Source organism: Carlito syrichta, unplaced genomic scaffold (genome assembly GCF_000164805.1).
Source record: "Carlito syrichta isolate Samal-C Ts95f unplaced genomic scaffold, Tarsius_syrichta-2.0.1 Scaffold302327, whole genome shotgun sequence".
Classification (NCBI taxonomy): domain Eukaryota; kingdom Metazoa; phylum Chordata; class Mammalia; order Primates; family Tarsiidae; genus Carlito; species Carlito syrichta.
This window is the reverse complement of record NW_007246423.1, coordinates 257,172-266,429: the sequence shown is the minus strand read 5'-3', so window position 1 is coordinate 266,429 and position 9,258 is coordinate 257,172. Positions and strand designations below refer to the sequence as shown.

Genomic DNA, 9,258 nt, shown 5'->3' with positions numbered 1-9,258 from the left:
AAAAAAAAAAAAAAAAAAAAAAAAAAAAATTAGAGACTACTACTCTAGGGCAGTAAATGGAAGATTTCTTGACAAAATATACATTTCTAAATTTGATCTAATGAAATTAATCTGTTTATCATCTATTCCTTCTATGATATTTTTCCTATTAGTTCATTTCTCATCAATGCTATGATCTTTGCAAACGCAGTATAACAAACAAATACCTTTGCAGGCAAGGTCTTTTGGGGTTACATGAAATGGAGATATCCCCAGTCCCAAGAGTCTATGGGATTTATAAGGTGTCATATTTCATTAGGGTCATGTCCTCACCTAGGATGCGTTCCTTTTTTAGAGACTTTGGACTTTCCTTTTGCTTGGCATTTAGAAAGATATTAAAGGACCCAAGTAACATCCAGTGTAGATACAGAGTGGGGAGATAGTGATTGCCTCCCAACCATTTCTCAGCCTCTGGACTGTCCCAGAAGCATGGTACTATTCACTGAGCTCCCTTCAGAAAAGACTAGAAACTTTCCCTGTGCTTGGACGTGCTACCTCTAACACAGTCTTGCATCCAGAGATTCCCCCTCTCCCCGTGCTCATCTTCTAAAGCCCTCAGCCCTCACTCCCCAAGATAAACAATACAAGTTGAAAAATATCCCACTCAGAGTCTTTATCCAACTTCTCATTTATTTCTCCTTCAGCGGGGCTGGCCACCACTCTTCATTTTAGGCAAAACTGCTGTTCTCTGCTGTAGTTCAAGTTCCATGCTTTGGAAGCATGGCTTTAGATTTCTCCAGAATCCTGAGTGTGAAAAAATAATATACTTTTCTTGCCAGCAGGACCCTCTCTAGAGACAGCTCATTATCCAGCCCAAGCACATGGGAAATTGAATCCCCTGCAGTGACAATATGTTATGGGCTGTGATCGACATATTCACTGGACTTTGTTCAGGTGGTTAACATTCAATGACCAAAAGTGATTTCTCAAGAAATTATAGTATGTGCACAATTTTTTATACTTCTGTGGTTTTATCTGTCTCATATGTTTGACCTCAAAGCATACTGAATATTAGATTGGAATTCAGAGCAAGTCACTTAAACTCTCTGGGCCACAGTTTTCTCATCTGTAAAATTAAGGGATTGGATTTGATGATCTTTGAGATGACTTCTGGCTCTAATCATCTGTGAACATAATTTTAATTTGCTGCATGAATAACCTAGCTGTATCTTAGATGACATATAATACAGGCAGGGCCTCCTGAAAATGTGGCAATCTTTGTAATGTTATGCAAAGTAAGACATATCTCTGTAAAACAGCTCCATTACGACACTAGTTTGAAAAGGAAAATTTAGTGCAGAAAGAGCCAAGAGCAATTAAAATAATCTGGCAGGGGAGATATTAGATTTTAATTTAAAACGTTTTCAGAAAAACGTTTTAAAATTAGTCAAGAAAATAAGTCAAGAAAAAGAACAGAAGCAAATTGGACAGAAAAAGGAACTGATAAAGAAAGAGAGAAGAAAAAGCAATTGATGAAAGGGAAAAGAATCTTAAGATGCAAGCTCAGAATATTCTCTAGCCTGTTTCCCTGTGTGACCATCATTACTTTGGACTCTATTTGGTCCAGACAAGGCTGAGATCACAGATGAGGGAGTATTCACTTCCCTTGGGTGGTAAACCTGGCTGGTCACTGTGCCTTTTGCTGGACGAACACACAGGTCTGACTAACACAGTCCTTTCATTCTAAATAGTGATCAGATGATACAGGGAGCCCTACGGCACCCTAAATTTATAATTTTGGAGCCTGTTGCAGTTTCCCATAGACCAGGACATGTGTGATTGGCTCTCATGAATTGTTGAGGGTGAGCTTTGTAGGATTTCTCAGGGAACATCAGGAAAGTGTTGGGGGTTGATCAAGAGACCGAGTAGGGGCTGGACTGGTGACGCCTGGCAGTGGGCTAACACTCCAAGGTGGTAGGTGAGCCCTCAAAGCAACCTGAGTCAGAGACACCTGCTTGCTGACTTGGAAATACAGAGGTGTTAGGACCCTTTGTAGTTACCATTTTATTGTGGATACTTTTTGCAGAATAAAATAGTATCAGAGAAAGCGTCAATGGAAACTCTGTCCTTGGCCCTCACCCTGTTTTATTGCTCTAGCAGAATTGTTTCCACAGCAATAATGATGGTATTTGTTGTTGATTTCTAGTTCCCCCTTACAACACCTGTGAGTTTCCCTGCTGAAGCCTTTCCTGTCTTCATCTGATAAAGGTTAAGTTTCCGGATTTAAATCCAGTTACTTTTCCATCTGTAGTTTGTGCCATGTGGCTATGATGTCAGCCTCTAAATATGTGTTTGGGAGAAAAAAGATCAGCTTTTTGTCGTTACTTTGATTCCCTCTCTTGTCACATTGTTTCTGCTTTTATCCAGATGTGCCTGGGGAAATAGAAAGAACTAGCAAGTAAAATATTAGTTGGTCAAAACTGTTAAGTTCTTAGTAACTAAGAAACTAGGTTTTAATTTAAAGTACTAGGCTATGCTAAGTTAAAGTACAAAGTATTTGAGTCCTGAGTGTAATTGATCTGTTAACTTTACCAATTAAAAATATAATGTTTTATTCTATCATCGTCTGTTGCATGCACATTAATATATAATCCTACCAAGAGGAAAATTAAAAACTATAAACAAGAAAAGAGAAATATGCTTGATTCATTTTTAACTTTAATGTTAGATGAAAACCTACTGAATATCTAGTCTGATGTCTTTCAAACTGTAACTCCTGACTCATTAGTGAGTCATAAAATTAATATATTGGATTGCTAGCTGTAATTATTAAAAGGATAGAGTAGAATAGTGAGTAATAGAAGAGAAAGTATTAGAATTTATCATACAAAGTTAGGCATCGATTTACAAAACCTGTCAGCAAAATCTGTGTATGTGTGTGCATGGTTGATGAAAATGTAATTTTTTTAGCGTGATTGATAACAGTGTATGTCTAGAAAGTTAGAAATGCAAATCTAGTCCAATTGCTTTAATGTTTAAATGGGGGAGATAGAAGTCTGGAATGTTGAACTTATCCTCCCAACAATACACAGCTATTTAGTTTGGGAGCTAAACTAGACACTCAGGTAATCTATATCTTTTACCATGTCCACAGTAACTTTGAAATGCTCTAAGTGAGCTTCATGTAGTGAGACTGATAACGCTCAGTTCAGAGCTGTTGTTGAACTGTAGTGGACTTTTCAGATTTCCTGCAGAGATGAGCTTTACGGTTGTCCAGGGAAATGGCCAGGAACAATCACAACTACATCAGTATAGGGCCAAATGTGAGCTGTGAACCTTCCTGGGCTTTTTCAACCTTCTTGTTCCCAATACAGAGTTCCCACCTAACCTCCAGTGGATGTTTAGTGCTATTTTTTTCTTTTTCTATAATCAGTCATCCTGTTATAAGTTCAGAAGAGGCATCTAGGAATGGGAAGCTAATGAATGACGATCAGATGGCCTAAAGAGGGCTTCTTTAGAAGAAACTGATAGAGAGTTCTGTTTCTGTTTTAAAACTTCCGTCTGGGAGGGCAGTGTTCTCAACTCCAAGGTACATAAGAAATTTGGGGCGGGATTTTCATGTTACAAATTCAGATATCAGGGCCTCACCCAGAAATTCTGATTAAAATATTGGGTTGGTGCATATACATTTATAGCATTGGGCAACCCCTTCAGGTCCCTTCCCACTGTGGGAACTTTTCTGTCCTCTCAATAAATCCTTAAAAAAAAAAGTTCATAGTGTTTTTCACCTCCCCATGGAATGCAGATGCTGAATGATGATTGGTTGCAGTTCATAACATTTGCCATTCTCAGGTTGACTAATGTGGATCATCGTGGATAAACATTTAAATGATCTTCATCAAAGCCCAATGGGCTTCTTGAACGTGGAGAATCACTCAGGTCAAAGTGGCCCTCTTTGAAATGTCAAAACCATTTTCTTGCCATGCCTTCCCTGATGGCATTCCCCTGGTACATAAGACAAATGTTTCGAGCCACCCCTGATGCCTTTACTCCTTTGTTAAACTCAAACAGAAGAATAAATCAGAAGTGTTCTTTTTTTCCACTTGACACTTTATCTTCTTTAGTCCACAAATAGCCCTAACTTTCTTCAAATCTTAAAATGCACAAGTTCAACACTGTCATTCTGACAAATGACAGATTTTAAACAAACTTCCTATACAAGTGTTGCCATGCCAAACACAAATGCTACAGGCCGGATGTGGTGGCTCACTCCTGTAATCCCAGCACTTTGGGAGGCCGAGGTAAGAGGATTGCCTGAGCTCACGGGTTTGAGACCAGCCCAGGCGACCTGGCGATACCTCGTCTTTACAATAAATTGAAAATTAGCTGGGCATGGTTGTGCACGCCTGTAGTTCCGGCTACTTGGAAGGCTGAGGCAGAAGGATCACCAGAATCCAGCAGGTCAATGCCGGGGTGGCCGTGAGTGTGCCACTGCACTCCAGCTGGGGCAAGGGAGTGAGACTCTGACTCAAAACAAACAAACAAACAAACAAAAAACAACCCAAATGCTACAAACTTATGCATCAGCCCAATAGCTCTAGGATGCATTTGCTATAGAATTACAATGAAGATGTGATGGTGGATGCACTGTAACAGCTCCTGGTGGAAAATACCATTCATGCTACAAGGAAAGGGGAGAGTGCTGGGAATCAGAAATTTTGGTTCTAGCCCCAGCCTTGATACTAGCTTGGGATACTTTGGACAAGTCACAAGCCTCTCCAATTCTATCCACCTTGAATTCTGTATTTTCTGCTATGATATATTCATATATTTTCCCTCAGAAAAAGGTTCTTTAGTAAGTGTATTCATCTTTCGAAGATTTTCTGCTGTATTGGTTAATGTTTTCTCATATTTTCATATATGGATGTCCCAGCACTCCCCAACTCAGTTCATTTAACTTGTTTATTGCATTTCTTAGTCTTTTAAATTAAAATGCAAAATATAAAAAAAATTCTTAAGCATGATATTCCTAGTTTCCTTGACTTTCTTCTCTTCTTAAATTGACATTTCCTGTGTAGAGAAATCAGAGGTTATTAAAGAGGATGGGATTTGAAAAGGGAGGGCTTGGGTTCAAATGTTACCTTGGCTGTGTCTGAACAAAATGTTTTTCAGAGCTTAATCTCCAGGAATATCAGATTCTTCCTCCATACCTCTCTAAAAAGTGAGAGTAATAAGGCTTATCTTGCAGAGTTGGGAAAGAGAAAATGAGACATTCAATGTCAAAATTACATTATAGCTGTAAAGCACCATGACTTTCCCAGATTTCAAATATGATTACTGATGTCCACGGACAATTTTACAGTAGCTATTTTCCTTATGTTTATGTCCATTTGACTTGGTCATCTGAGAGGGGAAAGAAAAAAGCAATGACCTTGACCACCTAGCAGCAAATTGTAGTAAAATGTGGAGTTTGATTAAGGAGCCCTCTTATTTCTCAAGGAAGAAACTAAACCTGTGTTATATCTTCCTCGGGTCTTCACCTTGAAGAATGGGAAACCAAATATACCAGTAGAAGCGGATGATGGCTTCTGGTTATTTATTTATTTCGTACATACCTAGAAAAGCCATATGGAAGTCATATGGATTCATTCAGAAAACAAAAGTTTCATATATGACTTCAGAAAAGCGTGGCCTGTAGATTGAGCCTTAATGTAATCAAATAATAACATACATTATCCCATAAGACAAAGCAGGAAGATGCCAGAGCAGTTATTCGTAATCTAGGGTCTCCCTATGAGATGCATTCTTCTAGCCACAGGCTCAGTGTATTCTATTCCTGTGGCTCAGATGTTATGGGACTGATATCATCATTGCTTTAAGGGTTAGAGGATTATTACATGTATCTGATTTTCCCCTTTGATGATGAGCTAAATGCCATGTAAAAACCTTATTTGAAAACGTTTAGTGAAGACAGAGGTACACTGTGATTTTTAGAAAAATCTAGTTTTGTGATTTTTGTAATGATCCATGCTCGACATTTGTTTATTTTCTCTTTTCTTTCTTTCTTTTTTTTTTTTTTTTTTTGTTGAGGTTGGTCAGAAAGAAAAATATGTGAGTTCTGCCAGCAGTCGCCTTTGATCTTCAGAGATAAGCTATTCTGTTGCTAGTACAATTGAATTTAGGGGATGGAAGAAATGCTCTTTTCATCTTCATTTCTCTGTAAATGTTTTTAGACCATAATAAAAGACCAATCAATATTGGATGTGAATTTTCCTTTGGCAACATAAGATAAAACAAAAGGCATAGACACATTTTTATGTTTGCATTTTGTTTTGATGTAATAAGCATGAATCTCTTTTATGGAAACATTCAAATTTAATCATTTATACTATTTTTGCAAAGCACAAGAAGAAGCCAAAACTTAGCAGTAATATTTCTCCGTATTAGTATTATTCTCGAAAGAACCATTTATACTGCCAAGGGAAGAAGTGTGAACATCTACAGACTTCAGTTCTAGGTGAGAGGAGTTTTTAACCCCTCAAGAAATAGATATATTAAGTTCAGAGAGTAATACTGTTTCTCTATAAAATTAGGTATTTGAATCTCACAAAACTACAATCATATTTTAAGATGAAATAAATATTCTATTATTTAATATTTTCAGCAGGGATCTCTTCAAATATAATATTCTATTTCTGTATTTCAATTTTATTTGTTGACTATCTCAATTATTTATTGAATTTCCTCTAGAGAACTCAACCCATCTGTGCACAGTACTTTCAAAATTTTAATATAGCATAAGTATATTTTCTGTAATTTTATAAAGCAAATTCATCTGTAATTTCCACAGATGTGTATACACATTTAGCCATCTCTCCATTCAAGCTATAGAATACTTCTATCTACTGGGCTCGGTGGCTTAGCCTGTGATCCTAGCACTTTGGGAGCCTGAGGCTAGTGGATTGCCTGAACCTGCGGGTTTGAGACCAGCCCGGGCAACCTGGCAGAACCTCATTCTACAATAACTAAAAAATTAGCTGGGCGTGGTAGTGCACGCCTGTAGTTCTGACTACTTGGAAGGCCCAGCAGGTCGATGCTGGGGTGGCTGTGAGTGTGCCACTGCAGTCCAGCCTGGGCCACGGAGTGAGACTCAAAAAACAACAACAACAACAACAACAACAAAAAGTCTATACCCCAGAAAATATCTTCAGATACTCCTTCAGTTAATTTCCTCCACAACCTCTATCTCAGCAACTACAGTCCTTATTTCTATCAATTGGAGTAATTTTAATTTCTATCAATATAGATTAATTTTAATTGTTCACAAGACTAATATGAATGGGACCACACAGCATGCACCCTTCTGTGTCTGGTTTCTTTCATTTGGCCTTGTGTATCTGAAATATGTTCATGTTGTTGTATTTATTAGTTCTATTCTTTTGCTGACCAGGCTTCCGTTGCATGAATATATCATAATTTGATGATCTATTCACCTGTTGTTAGATGTTGGGTTTTTCCTCTCCATGTTTTAGCTATTATGCATAAAAGTTGCTACGAACATTGATGTACAAGTTTTTTGTGGACTTATCAGTTCTGTTGAGTAAAATACCTAGAAGTAAAATGTCTAAATCGTGTGGACAATGAGATGTTTAACTTTATGGGAAACTGTCAAACTTTTTTCCAAAATGATTATGCCACTTTATATTCCCACCTAAATGAGAATTCCACTTTGTCCATATCTTTTCCAAGCCTTTGTATTGCCAATCTCTTCATTTTTAACCTCTTATAGTTGTGTAATAGTGTCTCATTGTGGTTTTAACTGGCATTTTCCTGATGACTTAATAGTGCTGTGTGCATTTTCACATGCTTTTTGATAATTCATTCATTATCTCATGTGAGGTGTCCATCAAAACCATTTTGCTCATTTTCATTTGTATTTTTTTATTATTGAGTCTTATGTTACATATTCTGGATACAAATATGTCCTTTGTCAGATAAAGTAATATAACTATTTTGTCCCAGAATATGTGGCTAAACTTTAATCTCCCTTAATAGTATCTTTTGAAGAGAAGTTCAATATGTCTTTCTGTCCCTTTTATGGTATGGGTTTTGTAACTTGTCTAAGAAATGTTTGCCTACATTGATGTAAAGATTTCCCTCAGTGCATCCTGCTAGAAGTTTTATAGCTTGGGTTTTACATTATTTCTATGATCGATTTTGTGTTAATTTTTCTATATGGTGTGAGTTATGTATCCAAGTTTGTTTGTTTAGCAAATGATATTTAATTGACAAAGCACCCTTTGTTGAAAAGATTCTCCTCCTTTCTCCCACCTTCATCCCAATGAATTGCTTGCTGTTGTATCGTTGCTGAAAAATCAACTGCCTATATTTATGTGTGGGTCTGCTTCTGGAATCTCTGTTCTATCACATTAATGTAATTTTAGTGTTTAACCCTATAACAATAGGACACTCTACTACTTAATTTTACATAATTGCATAGTATATGGTATAAATCCTCCAGATCTGTCCTTTTTCAAAATTGTTTTGATTATCCTAGATCTTTTACATTTCCAAATTAATTTGAGAATCCATTTTTCAATTGTACAAAACAATCTGTTGGGAGTTTGATTGGAGATTGCAATGAATTTATAGATCAATTTGGGTACTCTTAAATTGAGTCTTCCAGTCTTTGAGCATATCTTATCTCTTCATTTATTCAAATCATCTTTCATTTCCTTCAGCAATGTTTTCCTTTTTTTCTGCCACAATGATTTCTTATCTGTTTACTCATTGAGACTATGTTATTTTGAGTCTTTGAACATTTTAAAAAAGTCTTTGAACATATTTTTAATACCTGCTTTAATGTCTCTGCATCCTAGATCAACTCCTGGGCTATCTTTGAAAAACAAGATCACTTTTTTCCCTCGACCATGACCACTTTTTTCTATACACAGCTTCCAAGTAGGAGATCTCTGACTACTCCTAGACCCTAGATTTAGGTTATGGTTGGATGCAATTGAAAATATATTAAAAATGCACTTTTACCAGATTCTCTTTGTAAAATATCTTAGATTTGGAAGGCACAGGCAATTGGATGGGTTGGCTAGTAAATAGGTTGAAGGACTAACTAGGTAAAACTAGTAAGCTATAACAGTTGATATTTATTTAGGACATGAAACTGTCCAGGTACTATGTTAAATGTTTTATATGAATGATCTAATTTCCTCCTTATGATTTATGATTTTCTAACACCTGTTCTACTATTTTTTTTTTTTTTTG

The 9,258-nt window shown here is 36.7% G+C and overlaps 1 protein-coding gene across 1 annotated transcript in view; it reads left to right on the top strand.

Annotated features, from left to right (window-relative positions):
* The window catches only part of CUBN (cubilin), a 313,379-nt gene that overhangs the window by 62,784 nt on the left and 241,337 nt on the right, over positions 1-9,258 (top strand). The gene's annotated exons all lie outside the window — the stretch shown is intronic.